At 45.1% G+C, this 16,895-nt stretch overlaps 1 protein-coding gene and 1 long non-coding RNA gene across 4 annotated transcripts in view; one reads left to right on the plus strand and one right to left on the minus strand.

The window, feature by feature from the left end:
* The window catches only part of RESF1 (retroelement silencing factor 1), a 39,398-nt gene extending 35,786 nt beyond the window's left edge, over positions 1–3,612 (minus strand). For 2 of the 3 annotated variants that reach the window (XM_056339314.1, XM_056339316.1), the window contains exons 1-2: positions 3,302–3,610; positions 297–379 (exon numbers count right to left, since the gene is read on the minus strand). The gene's annotated coding sequence lies outside the window, so the exon portion shown is untranslated. Of the gene's footprint in view, positions 1–296; positions 380–3,301 lie in introns of all 3 variants that reach the window. The other variant, XM_056339317.1, reaches the window with a different exon arrangement.
* Positions 3,613–3,841: 229 nt separating this feature from the next.
* On the plus strand, positions 3,842–15,453 carry LOC130149553 (uncharacterized). Its single transcript, XR_008821950.1, has 3 exons — positions 3,842–3,922; positions 5,490–5,535; positions 14,700–15,453. It is a non-coding gene; the product is annotated as an uncharacterized LOC130149553 (long non-coding RNA).
* Positions 15,454–16,895: the final 1,442 nt, after the last annotated feature.

Here is a 16,895-nt window from a genome sequence, read left to right on the forward strand (position 1 = left end):
TCAAATGTGTGAAAAAGCAAACATCCATTCCCTGTCAGCAATGGGAAAGCACTAGAGTCCTTCAAAAAACTGAGGCTGTAATATGTAATACTAGTTAAGTATAGCTTAGAAATACTTTGAGTGGCAAAGACAGGTTAAGAAGTTCACATTTCCCCCAAACTCATTTTCTTCCCCATTTCTACATCTTCGGGAGCACTGATGCTACTTGTGGTGCTTCAGGATGAGCCAGACTATAGGTAATAAAATAGCTTTCGTATTTTTTAAAATTTTTTAAAAAAGAAAGTAAGATTACATACCTCGGCAATCTTCTTTGTGTGTCCCTTCAGCCAGATCTGTGGCACCCTGTGGAACAGCAGGAGCTCCTTACTGGCCTTTGCTCCTGGAATGGACAATAGTCATTAAGCTGCAAGTGCAACTTTTACCAAAGTAACAATGGCCTGTACCAACAATATCACTGGACAGCCTCCTGCATTCCTGATTACTCATAATACATCAGGTTTCCTGGCAGGCTCGGAAGTCCAATTTGCTGTGAACAGCTTCCTTTTGTTAGTGACCAGTATCAATTCATGAAGGCTAAGAACAGCAATCACCTAATGGTAACCACAATGCTGTTTTCATCATTTTTCCTTGTCTTTTTTTTTTTTTAATTTTTCTTTCCTCTTCTTAAGAATCATCAGCAGGCTCTACTGTTTCTCACAAGTTTTCATGGTCAGGCTTCGCAAAGCATGAAGTACTCTAGGAATTAAGATAGCAGAACAGCACCTTCTTAGACTTTAGCTCCCTTTGTTTGCTGTCTCCAGCCTTCCCTCCTCAATGCTTTTAAATTAGGGGGTGGGGAGTATCAATCTCCCTCCTGTGCCCTCTTGTTGACTATTAATCAAGGAGAAGAAAGGTTCAACATCAAACTAACAGGTTTATTATTGCTTTGATTAGGACCAGGAGAGACCACAAACACTGTGACAAAGTCACAAATCTCCAGCCCACTAATACATTGCTCATGGTCACAGCAAACGAAATCGAGCAAGCTCTGCACATACAGAATTTAAGAAAACACTTCCCTGTTTGCAAGCCACAGACAAAAATCAACAGACCCGAGTGATGGCTCAGGAGGTTGTAGCTAAGTAGCTCAGCTGGTCCATTATGGGCAAAAGGCCTGGCAAGAACTGCTGGTTGCCAGAGGAGCACACACCCTCACTTGACCAGGTGAACCATCACACCTCTACTCCATCAGAAGTGACTAAGCAAACACAACAGGCCCCTTCTGATCATTATTTCTCACCAAAAAAAAGCAAACAAAAGAACTGGGAAACATTGTTTTGTGTAATTTTTAGAAACAGATGTAAAAATATTCTACTACCAGAACAGGTTTGCCTGCAGAAAACACATAAAGCCATAATAACTTGCTTACTTGTTAAAAGCCATTGTTTAAAGGACAGCCTCCTGTAGATCTAAGTATTTTACTGGTCTACAATTATTTTTGTTGAAGAGCGGTAGGAGGGGGGAGGATCGAAAAAGCATCTGTGCTCTTAAGTATAAAACAGAACCACAATGACAAAATAGAAGTTCTAAAAACTTGGCAGAACAGTGAGCTGGAGGAAGTTTCAGCTACTATTAAGCACGAAACCGAAACACCCTGTAACAGACTTGATACGAAGCATGCTGTAATGTTTGTGGTTTTTCTCTGCGAAAACATCAGACAATATAGTATTTCCTGGAGAAAAAATATCGTTTAAGCTTGAACTACAAAGAGGGCTCCATCCTTTTAACTGCAAAGCACCAACCATTTCCTAATAAACATTTTCAGAACTGCCTCAGCACAATGGCAACGGCTTTGCTTTGAAAGGCTTGGGGGAACTTTTATACTGGCACAGCTATCAAGAGTAAAGGATTTAATTTTGTGGACAGTAATATAAAACTGATCATTAACAAGTCTGCTGTCTCTGCCTGGAACACCTATCTAAGCGTTTTGGGACACTGGCTGGTTAGTTCAAGGAAACCGGGCGATAAGAGCCCAGCTTTTGGCGTTACAAGTTTCACTCTCAGCATTCTCAGATGCAAGAGCTAGAAAACATTTACCAGGAGTCACGATGCGCTGGGTTTGTTTTGTTCTAATTTTAAGTCCTCCCAGGAGGCTAGTTAAGAGCAGGGAAAGGCCCAACATTACCACAGAGCTCCTAGAAAGAGTTGAGTCAACCTCGCAACAACTTCTAGGAAAACAACCTCCAGCATTCCTATGGGCTTCTGAAGTATATCCAGCACTTCAGGGGGAAAAGGGGGAAACCTCATGTTCTACCTGATGCCTCTAGTTTTCAACCAATACCAAGAGCATATGAAACATATTTCCCCGAGCACACGAAGAAAGTCGATAAAGAAGTATCAATGGGGTACTTGCCTCTTTTCTCACATTTCCATCTGCCTTTGCAGATGGAATAAGCTACATAATTCTTTCAACTACACAATTCAACCCAAAGCAGTAAGAGCGACCTATAGCTCTTTAAAACAATTTTTTTTTAGTTATATAAACAGGTTTGTCAGTTCAACCACAATATGAGACTGCAGGTGTCCCTCTTACACAAGGCCGAGCACCGGCTCCTCACCACCTGCCTTGCGATACCCACCTGAAAGGCTCAAGCCAAAATCACAGGCAAGCCCTGGGCTTCCACCACAGAGCTTAAACACAGGGGACCCGAAACACTGTTAGCTCACAACCCTGAATGCAGTTACTCTTTCAAAAAAAAAAAAAAAAATTCAGTCCTATCTCCCTGGATGGGCACACCCGATGGGGAAAAGACAGTAAATCAACTTCTGCTGAAGGCGGGGGGGGGCGGGGGATGTTTCGGAGGCACACAGCCCGGCCCGAGGCGCGCCTGCCCCGCCGGCCCCCGACCGCCGGTTCTGCGGGACGAGACGCAAACTACCGTCCGTGCCCCGCGGCGCCCAGCCCGCTCCCCGCCGGCCGCCCCCGTCCCTGCCCGTCAGGAGGGGGCCCCCAGCCGCCCCGGCAGACCGTGCGGTCCCGCGGGACACTCGCCTTGCGGCGGCCCCGGGCGGCTCTGCCAAGGCCTCCCCCGCCGCCCCGGGGAGGAGCTGGGAACGGCCTCACTGGGCCAGCCTGAGGAAACGGCTCCGCCACCGGCCCCCGGCCCCGCCGGAGGAGCGACGCGGCCCTTGCTAGCGGCCCTCCAGCTCCCTCCCTGCCCGCCCGGCGGCCAAGGGAGCGGCTGTCACCAGCCGCCGGCAGGCACGGCCGCCCCGCTCCCTTCCCTTCCCCTCCCTGCGCGCCGCCGCCGCCGGTACTCACCGAACCCGGCGCGGCCGCCCGGCGAGTCTCTCGGCGCGCAGAGGCGAAGCCAGCGGCCCCGTAGACTCCGATGAGAGGCGGAAGGAGGCCGCCGGCGGCCGGCACGGCGAGGCGAACGCCAAGGCCCGTCCCGGGGCGGGACGCCAGCGCCGACCCCGCCGCTCTGTCCGACCCCGGGCGGCGGTGAGGGGCCCCGAGGCCTGCGGCCTGCGGCGGGCGCGCTGCAGCCGCCCGGCCGGGGGGCGGTGGGAAGGCAGCGGTGCGGCCGGCCGGTGCGCCACGCGGGGCGAGGTCGATCGGCGGGAGCGGAGGCTTCCTCGTGGTCGCGCCGCGCAACTGGCAGGAGCTGTGCGGCGCGGTCGGGTTTGGCTCCCGACTTCTCCAGCCTCTGCAGCCGGAGCCCCTCCCTCCCTCCTCCCTGCCTGCCTGCCTGCCTGCCTGCCTGCCTGCCTCCCTCCTCCCTGCCTGCCTCCCTGCCTGCCCTCTCCGTCCCTGGAGAACTCCAGCTTCAGGCACATCATGATTTCTAAGAAAAATACAGTGCTTCTTTCATCCCCCGCCGAGACTTGAGGACCAGCTGGGACTTCAAGGGGAGCTTGCAATTAGGGGAAATGGAGACTGGTATGTATAGAGGCTCTGTGGTAAATACTAGCTAGATGAAAATAAAATTTTTAATATTTGATGGAAATACTTGATTCAAAGAAATCACCTCACGGTCTGCAACTGTCAAGTAAAGCACACCTTTGTTGGTGCCGGGAGCACGTAGGGGTTGGCACCTCCCCGTACTTGTCCAACGATCTTTGAAATTACAGGTAAATTATACCTTTTGGTTATTTGATAATAGTTGTCACATGCGATGCATACTGAAGGCAGAGGTTCCTACCTCTAGGGCCCATGTAGGGTGGACCTCCGGGCAGACCTCTGGTACTTAGGCGCTGGTCCTCCCCTCACCTGGACCCTGCTCACCTCCTACGTGGCCTCGTACATGGCAGTAGCTGTTCTCATCGCTGCTTTACTCTTATTTTATAAGTACCACCCCTGCTTATAAGCTTATTTACAGAAACAGAAGCATCAGCGCCTAATATGTTTGCAAAACAGGCCCCTGTCTCACTGCACTCACACTGTATTTCAACCATCAGGCAATTGTTACCGAACTGGCAAGCAATGCATGAATTCCCGTTTCATACACATAAGTACTTCAGTTTCACATCACAGAATTACCTTAAAAGGTCTAAGTTTCAGTTTGATACAAGTAACAAGCCTACACTGTGATATGGAGAAATAGTGTGAAATGGGGACAATGGACATCTATCGTGATTGTATATGTCTGCTCAAGGAATGTGGGTATGGTGACTGGTCATGGGTGTGGTGTCTGGTCACATAGCCACATAGCCACACAGCTTTGAGGAGACACCTACCCTTCTTCCTCTAACAAAGGGGCTATTTAAAAAAGGGTGAGAAAAGGATGAGAGACATTCCAATGTTATCTAGAGGGAGGGAGTGCTAAGTCTTCTTGCTGGAGAGCATCGGGTGGTCACAAGGACATGAATCACCTACAAACCTGCAAGACCACCACATTCCAGGCAAAGGACTGATAAGCTAATTAACATACGGAGCGAGAGTAAGTGGGTTTAGGTAACGAAATCGTATAGGTGTTAATTGAATATTCATTTATTTTATTGTATAAATGTGAGATGGTTCGTCACTTCGGGCATGCACGTTTGTGGTAGAGCGATCCCCCGTGCATCTGCGCGCAATAAACATACCTACTTTATAACTTTCGAGTTATAGAGTCTAATTCCATACGTCAACTGTATAAATCTTATAAATTATGTATCCTGAGTAGCAGTTAGGCAAACAAAGCTCATTATATAACTATATAGTCAGGGAAAGTCATTTTTACTAAGCTTTACAAATGAGTCAACTCTGCTCACTCACAAGTATCAGAATGCATTTCTTCAACCAGGTTGGGGTGACACATAGGACTGGTATGTGACAGAGGACATGGCAGCTGCTGAATCGTCTCTGTACATCCTAAGTTTCTCTTCATTGCTCAGAACAAACTGCTTTTGGATAGACCTTATATATATAACCTTTCAGAGCAAATAGTTATTGTGATCTTTTGCCTCCATGTGAGTCTTCAAAAACGTTGCTTAGTTATTGTTGTGCTTTTGTTTTCCCTTTCTAGTTACTTTCTGTCTCCAGGCCAGTTGTGCCCCACTTCATGGTGACAGGTAGGTTCTTTTAAGGACTCTTGTAGAATGAGAACTGCCCACAGGTTTGTAGTTAGATTAGAGCTTTATTGTTACATGAAGATTTTAGCAACAGCATAGGTGGTTACACAGAATTTCTGGCAATTGGCATAACTTTCCTATTACCTAAAATTTCAGTTAACTAGATTTTTTTATCACCTGGACACCCTCTACAGATCAGGTCAAATTCTTAATAATCAGTAAACAATACAATAATCTAGACTTACTTTTAAAAGTGTGAGTCTACCCATTCACCCTGACTTCCAGAAACAAACTTCACAACCCTTGAAAGGTTATTCTTGTAGCACTGGGTGCAAGGGGGATCACTTTTCCTAACTTGCACACCGTTTCGACAAGCAGCCGGGTATTTATTATACAAAGACATGCATATACATAAGATTTCCAAGAATTTATTATCATAAATCTCCACCCTCTGGCGCCTGCGCACTGACACCTGCTGATCGTGGTGGGAGGTCCTCTGGGAGGAAGGCTTGCAGTCTTCTTCAAGATATAGTTTCACCTTTGGTATAGAATGCTTTGAAATGGGTTTATTCTTCGGTGATTACCTAAAATTCTTGCTTATCTTTGCATACATTAGCAGGCCTTCACTGTTTAGTTTGTGTTATCTGCTAAAGATCATTGTTCTATCTACATACACATCATCTATTATCTAGCTTTCATTCAAGTGTAAAACATCTGCTAGCTAAAGATTAGCCCTTCCTGATTGCCCACTCTAAACGCATCAAGCTAATACTTGCCCACTGGGCTGGTTTTAATCTGTATCAACCCTCAAAGGAAGAAGAACAAGGAGGCCAATACTCTAGCTGATGGTTAGCGTTCTCTGTGCCTATATCACACTGGGGAACACAAAGGTCTTAGCAGTCCAGGTGCTGTTGGATCCACTTCAAAAACCTTTTGGATAAGCTGATCTACATATCTCTCTCAATTTGGGAGTATGGTCTTTACCATTTCCATAAACTAGTAGATTCTGAAGAGCTTGCCAGAAAAACAATAGGCAAGAATTCTGGCTGAAGGAGACAGCAAGCTGTGGGTGGCAATGGCTGAATAAGGGTCTTTATCTCTTATCTCTTCCTGTCCAGTCCATCCTGTCTACCTGATGTTGCTCTGGCTTTGACCTAGTGATGCTGCTCCTAGCATACATCAGGCCTTAGCACGATCTGTGCGTTAGACAAAATCTAAGCAAGAGTAGAGTGAGCACTCAGAGGAAGCATCCCTGACCACAGGAAGATCACGGGTTTTGCCATCCAGAATATCTCACATACGCTTGTTCCATTGTTCTGTAACAGTTGTCACCATGTCCTGGTGCAATCCTGTACCAGATGTCAGAAGCAGGGGATATCAGTCACATGACTTCATTTTCTTGCTCTCTGGCTATTGAATGAAAACATGTGTGGCTTGTGCTGTGATCCAGGTGAACTGCCAACCTTAAGTAACAATGCATCATCCCTATTTTATTCAAAACAACTTCAGAATTTCTCTTACAAATTTCTATCATCCCACATGTAAGAGGAAATCTAAGAATAGCCAGAGACAACAAACCCACAACAGGGGAAATGAGACCATGTGCCACGACAGGACAGCAACCACACTCCCAGCACAGCACAAACACATTTAGCATTTCTTGTGATGAGAAAAAGACCAGCTTGCTGGTTTAGCACATTTAGATCTCTGATCTGATGTCTAGAAGGCAACAGGATAACCTATGTAAGAATGCTGTGCTTAAGAAAGCTGCAGGATAACAGTGCAGTGACCAATTTTCTCTGATTATCTCTGGGATGATTGTACAAATTGTGATATACCAGGGAGAATTAGCAATTAATCTAAAGGATATCAGGAAGTGCAAGGGGCCACAGAAACTAAAAAAAGCCAAAACATTAAAAAGCTTCTCAGAGACTGAGGTGGCACCAGCAAGAGAGAACTGAAGGCCCTACTGTCTCATGATGTCCTTCTGGACAAAGAGTCCAGCACACAGCCAGACAAGTCCTTAATACATTAGGTGAGCAATTGGCTGGTGGTTCGTGCTCAAAGAGTTATAGTAAGTGGGGTTACATCAGGCTGACAGCCAGTCACCAATGGGGTCCCCCAGGGCTCAATTTTAGGTCCAGTACTCTTCAATGTTTTTATAAATGATCTGGATGCATGAGTCAAAGTTATGCTGCTGATACTAAATTAGGAGAAGCTGTAGACTCCCTCAAGGTTAGAGAGGCCTTACAGAGAGATATGGACACACTGGAGAGCTCAGGCAATCACCAACCGTATGAAATGCAACAAGAGCAAATGCCGGATTCTCCACCTGGGACAGGGTAATCCTGGTTATATGTACAAACTGGGGGATGAGAGGCTGGAAAGCAGCCCTGTTGTTACCATGTGGTATAGTTTATTTTAGCTTTGTAACTATATTGTTTGTTTCAGAATAATCACTATGGAGAGACTGTTAACCAACCTTAGTTGTGTAATTTTATGCCGAGAGGGAAAGAATTGTTTAAAACTTACAGTCACTGAGGAGACTGTACAGTAGCTGAGGAGACTGTTGTATAGGTAACTAATGAAACAAACTTGGACTCTCCATGTAAGGGAAGGAAATCAAGGTTCAGTGATTGGTCAGCTGTAACTATAAGGTTGACTATTGTTTGAGACCCCTTAGAAGACTCTAAAACACTTGTAAGGATCATGCGTGACATTTAATCAACGTAGTACTCTCTGTTGCATGAATATGTATGGTTTTTCTGAGAAATGTAATGCATAAACGTATGTGGACTACATAACTTTGCTGGAATGAAACATACGGCATGCACATCAGGTGGAGCGATCCCCCGTGCATCCAGTGCAGCAGTAAAGGAATGCCTGCTTCTTAATGCTACGTTGGTGTTAAGGAGTTTTCTTATTCCCAATTTTGGTGACACTGTGGAAAGAGATCTGGGGGTCTGGGCTGATGGAAAGCTGAATATGAGTCAAGTGTGCCCCAGCAGCCAGAAGGGCCAACTGTCCAGGGGTGCATCAAGCACAGCGTAGCTAACCAGTTGAGGGAGGTGATCTTCACACTCTACACTGCACTGGTGCAGCCCCACCTCAAGTACTGTGTGCAGTTTTGGGCTCCTCAATATAAGAAGGACATCAAACTATTAGAGGATGTCCAGAGGAGAGCAACCAAGATGGTGAAAGGCTTCAAGGGCAAGACTTACAAGGAACAGCTGAGGTCACTTGTTTTGTTCAGCCTGGAGAAGAGAAGGCTGAGCAGTGATCTCCTTGCAACCTACAACTTCCTCAAGGAGGGCAGCGGAGGGGGAAATGCTGATCCCCTCTCTGTGGTGACCAGCAATAGTAGTACACAAGGAAATGAATAAAGCTGTGTCAGGGGAATTTCAGGTTGGACATTAGGAAAAGGTTCTTCACTGAGAGGGTGTTTGGTCACTTGAACAGGGTCCTCAGGGAAGTGGTCACAGCACCAAGCCTGTCAGAGTTCAAGGAACATCTGGGTGATGCTCTTAGTCATATGGTTTAGTTTTAGAAAGTTCTGTGAGTACTAGGGAGTTGGACGCAATGATCCTTATGGGTCCCTTCCAACTTGAGATATTCTATGATTCTGTGACCTGAAAATCTCCATATCTCTCTCTCTCCTCCCTTCCCCCAGCTCTCACCCCCCACCCCCCACCCCCACCCCCCGCCTCCCCACTTCACATTACAGCCAGAGAGATCAGGAGTCTGATGCAGCAGATGGGCTTGAGGTGCTTATTGGGTATTAGTTTCCCTGTTGCCCAAGGCTTTATGGTTTCTTTGCCACTCGGTGCTTAATCTTTTGGGGATCCTTGACCTTTGCCTTCTCCAGATTCCAAGCTACCAGAGCATGCCTCCCATCCTAGTGCTGTTTGTGTGGTATGGCTGCACCTCCTTCACTGTCAGGCCTGGCCTCTCCTGGGTCAAGAGCTGAGTATACTACGCAAACAGGAGCTGCCTGTAATGAGATGTGACCAATAGGATGATGCAAACAGGAACTGGGTGTAGTGAACCTTGATGGCTGCCATGGCTGAACTATGGACAGGAAAACATTCTGCAAAAGAAAGAGAGTCAAGGATAAAGTGAAATCATTCTCTTTGGAAAGCATATAACATAAATGAAACAAAACCACGATGAATTGAGTGTTGGAAGGTAGTAAAGCCTGCTTTACTTGAAGGCTGATACAGTCCAGCAGTTATATCACTATTGCAAGTGGTTTAGGTCACTTAAAGAATCACCATCAAAGGTATTAGCAAAATAGTTTTAATATGAATTTGTGGGAGTGTGACTTCACAAAGTTTGATGGCAAGGCCCACCCTCTTACTTATTACATAGATAAATCACACAAAGAGTAAAATTAAAATTAAGCTGGAATGATTTACACAAAGACTAAAGACATAAAAGGGTAAGGGAGACCCTCCCATTGAGTCATGAGATTCAGAGTGGGCCCCCTTGCTTTCTAAACTCTTGATACAGCTTAGGTGCAGCTAGATCTGATCTCAGTCTCAGACTTGAACAATGGTTTATATCTAAAGGATGTCTAAGGTCTATCCCCAGTTTAGGGTTGATCACAAGATTTTAGCAACACTTAATCATTGACTAAATTATCATTTACAAGGTGGATCAATATGATTTACTACAATCACAAAAGTAACTTTATTATTGATCCAAGATGGTAACATTCTGTACTTGTTATGAGGTACCAAAATCAGATCACACACACACAGAGACACAAAGGAGTAGATGTATAGAGATGAACATATATAAATGTACAAAGGTATACCTGTTAAAATTTCCCCTCGAGTCCAGTGAAATATTCACACAGAATACCTTTGCATTTCTCTATGGGCAAAGGGTTGAGCCTCAAGGAGTTGGGGTACCAGCCCAGGCTCTGTCATCAGCTTTTGGTGATGGTTCTTCTAACTGCAGACTTGGGAGTTTGTGAACTCTGAGAAGCATCTCACTCAGAGGGAGGTGCTGTTTGCAGCACACTGAGGTCCAGGAGAGCTCTAAAGGGCCTCACTTAGGTCTGCTGTTCATAAGGTCAGAGATGGTTTGCTTTAGTCAACAGTAAATTACCATTCTGGCCACAATCCAAGTCAGTAATTACTGGAATTTTCAAAATTCCAGCAACGGTGATACCGTACCACTCAGGTTACAATTCAGATAAGGAATGTTCCAAGGCTGTCAGGGGATGTTATGATTCAGATAATGAACGGTTGTGGTATGGTCAATGCTGTTTTCCCACCTCAGCCATGCAAGAATTGCTGGTGTGGTCAAGGGACGCTTAACCATCCACACTAATTACACAGAGACCAAGGCCTAACAGGGATTCCTGAGATTGTAGAGTGGCCCAGGGAAGGGGGCGAGATGCACCCCCACAACCAGTTACACTGCACCAGGCCAAAATTGTCTAGGTAACAGTGCTGGAAACACTAGGTTAAGAAGCAGAAGTAACAGAATTGATGTCAATGAGGAATAAGTAATGGGTAGCGTTGTTTATTTTGGGAGTCATCTGGGTAGGGACAAGCCAGTATGTGTAGGGATAATGAAAAGGTAGGCTGGAGGAAAGAGAAAATGGGTAATTAGGTATATGAGGAGATAAAGAACAAAGAAGGATAGGATCTTTTAGCACTAGGACTGTAAGTGCTTATTGATGGTTGTAGAGGAATTATAGAGGAATGAAGGCAGGTTAATTAACATTGATAATATACAGCTGTGGGCTTGCTTCAGGGGCGGTGGGTTGGCTGACATGGATAAGGTGCAGCTGTGGCTGGTTCCTGCTAAGCAGTTAAATGGCTCTAAGGACAGTATGAAGAGGAGCCTGGAGAAGGAAGAATCTGGATGTAGTAGAGGCAAGAAGGATTGGCCTGAAGAGGATGAAGAAACACCATGGACAATAGAATCTGACTGATGGTAAAAGCCTTGTTGCAGCCTACTAGCTTGTTTGTGCTGCAACAGGTGGTGATACTCAAAAATTGAGGTACTGTGGACTAAACACTTCCTGGTTTCAGTTTCCACTTTGTCCTAGAGCCTCACATCTTAATTTCAGTCTGTGGCATGTTTTGTCCTTGTGTTTCAGTGCATCTCAATGTTCAGATTCCATAATAACTACTCTGTTTTAATGATTGTTAACATGAGTGAGTCTGAATAAACTCTTCAGGTCAGGTTACTACCATGCAGTTGGTCCACACAGCTCATTTTCTGCCCATCAAAAACCTCCCTCAGTAACAATGTTGTTTTCAGCATCTTGAAACAGAAACAATATTACTGACCCATTGCACTGACTTCCCATAGTTCTTGGAGTGAGGGCAGATGCACTCATTACTTCCATGATCATCGCCAATAATAGGTGGAAAACCTACTTTCACTGAAAGAAAGAGGGTTTTCCTTGCAATGGGGATGCTGCCAAACTGGATCCATCTTTTCTTATTACTATGGCCCAGGACCCCATTTCAGAGCCCTCCTAGGGCTGCCAGTGACACCACAGCAGTGCCAGTCTCCAGCTTCCCCACAGCCCTGCCCTGCCCAGCAATGGGCCCCACTGAGCTGCACCAAGGCACAGGTCAATATCCTGGCCCAGTCTTGCAAAGAGCTTTATGGTGAGTGCCAGAGGCTACAATGCCTTTGAAGGACCTTGAAGGGTGAAGAGGAAGGAAGTAAGATAAGGTTGGCTGAATGCCCAGAAGAGAAACAGGAACTTTGGCTTAAAAACAGGATCTTAAGCAAGAAGTTTAGTATGTTTATAGCTTAGCAACTAACCAATGAAATGTAGCTAAGAAGCTCATGAATAGTATTGATTGACCAATGATATTTAGTATGGTGTGCGTGAACAGTGAATTAGGATATATAAGCGTGGGTTTTGGACTAATAAAGGGTCTTCTGATCAGTATTCAGGAGTCTGTGTTGTTAATCTCCTCGCATCTCCAGGGCACTGCCCAGCCATCCTGGGGCTGTGTCTGATGCTGGTCCCCCTCACTGGGCTTGACCCTGACCCCCATCCACAGACTGATATCCCAGCAATGCCCAATGCCAAGGGCTGGGGCTGCCCCTGGCTGCCCTGCTCCTCATCTGGGGTGGCGGGATGGCCCTGGCTGCCAGCCCTGCCCTGCTGCCCATGAGAAAAACAGTCAGGGCAGGCATCCAGCTGAGGCTCAGCTCAGGGGTGTCCCTGCCTCCACGTATATACTCTTTTCTTTTTGACAGTAGATTATGTATTATCACTCTCACATGGCTGAACATCAAAATTCAATGTTGCAGTAATTAGAAGCTGTTGTCACGGTGAACTGATAATTCATAAGGGGCAGGATGTTTGCTTCATGAACTTAAGGCTAGATCAAGCAAACCAAGCCATGTCCTCGACTCCTCACCAATCTTCCAAGTCCTTGCCTTGCAATGACTAACATAGCTATCCAAGGTGTGTAAAACAGCAGAATAGTCTTAGTAGTCCATATGTTTGAACTGTGATGTGATGTGGTGTGATGTGATGTGATGTGATGTGATGTGATGTGATGTGATAAAAAAAATATATTTTGAATGAAGAAATTTAAAGTGCTGAAGCTGCTAAAAGGCAGAACCAGGCCTTGTTCCTTGGATAGCCCTAATCCAAGGCTGGTTTAAAACTCAGTTAAGAAAATCAGTAGAAGAATAGAGAAACAATAGATGAACAATTTGTATACACAGGTGCTCTCAGAAACACAGGTGTCTTTAGAAACATTAGTATATGTGAACAGGAACTGCTTGTTCAAAGAATAAGTGTGCTTGAAGGATTGTGTAAGTTAAAGCAAGCGGAAAGAAGATCATGAATCAAAGAGGGCCTTGAAACCGAGGCAGAGACTGGAACCAGGATAGATGAATGAACTGGGACAGAGTCAGGTAATGGATTCTCAGAACTGGCAAGACCAAAGGAAACTTCTAAGAACTTGGACATTGACTAATGATTTAATAAGTGTATATAAGTTGTACTGCAACCTTTTGTTCTCTGCCGGTCACTGAGGTGTTGGCCCAACTGAGTTGTGATTAAAGCAAGCCTAGTGGTACCCACGTCTGTGTGAATTTTTCCTTTAACATGATGCACATGCTCATTTTTCATTGTGGCATTTCCTTGATTTGGTATGACAGAAGACCCATCCTATTTATAGTCACAGATGGACCATCACCTTTATCCTGTTAATTGTGTTCTGTCATCAGCTTTCTGAAGTACAAAACTGTGTCCCCAACCTCTGCATATATTCAAAGGGGCACCTTCACTTCTATCATTCCTGATCTTTAAATCTTGTACTTTTTTTTCGCTTCTATCCCTGACCATTCCTGATGCATTCAGTTATCTAGGTTAAAATATCTCCCTCTGAAGGAGTTTCAGAGTGACATTAGGGGCATAATGAATGACATCTGCATTCCAAAAAAAGGATTTGGAAGAAATAAATCAGAGAGGCTAATCAACTGGAGCTTCTTAAAACTGTCAAGATCAGGAATAGTAGGCAATTTCAGTCCTTCTTGCTCTTACTCGCTATCTTCCATAATGCCTTTGTAATGGTTTAGTTTTAATGCACCACTTGTGCAGTCAGGATGACTGAAGGTCATTCAGCACTTGCAACCTTTGCTTTATCCTCAGACCTTGGAGGTTAGATGTGATCGCTAACCCTTGAAGCAAAGACCTCCAGCTGAGTCAGTGACTTGTGGGGTCATGCATGTGGGGTATGTTTCCACTTATCATGTCATAATTATATGTTTGTTTATTTATTCCTCTGTCTTCTTTTCCCTTTCCTGTTTTCTTGATCTTTGTGTGAGCTGGTTTTGGCTGGGATAGAGTTGATTTTCTTCATAGTAGTGGGTATGGGGCTGTGGTTTTGATTTGTACTGAAAACTGTGTTGATAATACAGGGATGTTTTCATTATTACTGAGCAGTGCTCGCACAGAGCCAAGCCCTTTTCTGCTTCTCACCCCACTCTGCCAGCAAGTGGGCTGGGGGTGCACAAGAAGTTGGTGGGAGACACAGCCAGGACGGCTGACCACAACTGACCAAAGGGATATTCCACACCACATAACGTCATGCTCAGCATATAAAGCTGGGAAGAAGAAGGAAGGGCTCGGGGGGGGGCATTCGGAGTAATGGAGTTTGTCTTCCCAGGTAACTATCATGCATGATGGAGCCCTGCTTACTGAAGATGGCTGAACTGACGGCCTGCTGATGGGAAGTGGTGAATAGTTTTCTTGTTTTGCTCTTCTTGTGTGCACAGCTTTTTCTTTACCTATTAAACTGTCTTTATCTCAACGCATGAGCTTTCTCACTTCTGCCCTTCCAATTCTGTCCCCTATCCCAATGCAGGGGGCAGTAAGCCAGCAGCTGTGTGGTGTTTAGCTGCTGGCTGGGGTTAAACCATGACATCATGTTTCTGTTGAGTACTAATATTTGCTGTTACAGATTTGTCACATGCCTTATGCTGGCAATTTCTCTAACAGGCCTACCCACCATTCTTTTGTTCAGTTTCCTAATCCTGTTCCTCTGATGAGCTTTCACACCTGATCCACAAATGTTTCCCAGACTGATTCATCCATTTATCAGTCACCTTACATGGATCCTTATTTGAAATGATCTTCCAGTCTCCTGACTTCTACCACCTTTTGGCTCAAGCATATATCCAGAATTGTACCACCTGCACACAATGATCTGAATCTCAAACCACCCATCCTTTTATCACCTCATGATCTCGAAAATCACTTGTAAGCCCACATCACATGTTGGATCACCTGCCCAGAAGTTTGTCCCCACAGATGTTCAGGGCTGCACACCCAATGCACCATCTTCCACTTAACTTTGAACTTGCAACAGTGAACCAAATTTTGCTTATGGTGAAATTACGCATTCATGCTTCAAACCCCTCTACCCATAGGATATTCTCTTACAGTAGTTAGGCATTGTATCATAACCTGAAAAGAATCAGATTTAATTCCTACCAGTAATAGGCCATAGATATTAAGGACAAGCAGTTGAAAGAAGCATTGTATGCCTGTATTATTTTATCATTAATGTATAAAGTGAATTCTGAAGGTTGCTAGAATAACGAAGTATCTAGTTATTAACCCTAGAAGAGGACCGTATTGGAATGTGCTGAGACTGTTAGGACTCTACACCCAGAGAATACTATCAAGACACTATACAAGATACTGTATGTTAAATTATGTTAAACTACACCATGGAAAACATGAACTATGCTTCCAAGGAATTATATCTTGATGGATTTAAAACTCATGGAGTCACAAATGCAAGTGCTGTTAGGAAACTATATCTTGACAGTGTAGCCTTGTAGCCCAGGTAAAGTAGCCGTTGCCACTGCTGGTTCAGAGGCTGGAGGCTGTGGTTTAGTTTGGTATAGCTTGAAGGCTGGGATCAGTCATCTGGGCTTGTTTTGGCCTGCCTGGGGGTTTGCCTTAGCAAGTTTAGCTGTGTCACATGCCTGTCTGAGACCGGAGTGTGGTTCTGTTTGTATTCTCAGGAACAGAATTAAGACTCAAAATGGAGTCAAGAGCCGAGGAACTTTATTTGCCCAACAATAAATCTGTGAATGCAATGGGAGAGAGAGCAAGACATAAAGAGAGGAAGGAAGGAAAGAAAGAAGGAAAGAGTTTGCATCAATAGCTACCACCCTGGAGCTGCGGCATCCCAACAGTCTGATTCATTTCCAAATCAGGTGGGGGAATGTTCCGTCCGATGTTAGTTGGTTCCATTTTTTTATAGAGTTGTTACAAGCTGTTCTGCTTAACCACACCTTCCACCTGGCAATGATGTACGTGCCCAACATTCCTCAGGGGCCTCCAGGCACCTTGATCCCCCTGACCCCAAGTCTGGGCACGTGCACAGGGGTTTGGTTAAGTTTTGCAGGATCAGCCTCCCCCGTTGCTCCATGGCATCAGTCGGTTTCCTCCTTTAACAATGTATAGATAAATCTCTGCAGTGGTTGTGGTGTTATCTTCCTGCCTTAACAATGTATAGATCATTCACTGTGGGATGGCATGAGTTTCCTGCCATAGCAATGTTGAGACAACATATCTGCTGTGGTGATGGTGGGTCTCACCAGCGCAGTCTCTTACAAGCTGTAACAGCAGTTGCCTAACAATTAGATTACCTATAATATTACCTAACTTGTTTTAATTTGTTACCTTTGTGCAATGGTATGCTATATTGTTATAGTAGTTTTGATGTACTTCTGTGTAGAGGGCACTGTCTATGAGCTAGAAGTGTAAAGGAGTACAAGTGCAGGATGATAGCAGAGGCCTTGAAAGTACAGGCACCAGATGATACCAGAGGCCCCAGGTTTATAAACAA

Source organism: Falco biarmicus, chromosome 5, assembly GCF_023638135.1.
Source record: "Falco biarmicus isolate bFalBia1 chromosome 5, bFalBia1.pri, whole genome shotgun sequence".
NCBI classification, from domain to species: domain Eukaryota; kingdom Metazoa; phylum Chordata; class Aves; order Falconiformes; family Falconidae; genus Falco; species Falco biarmicus.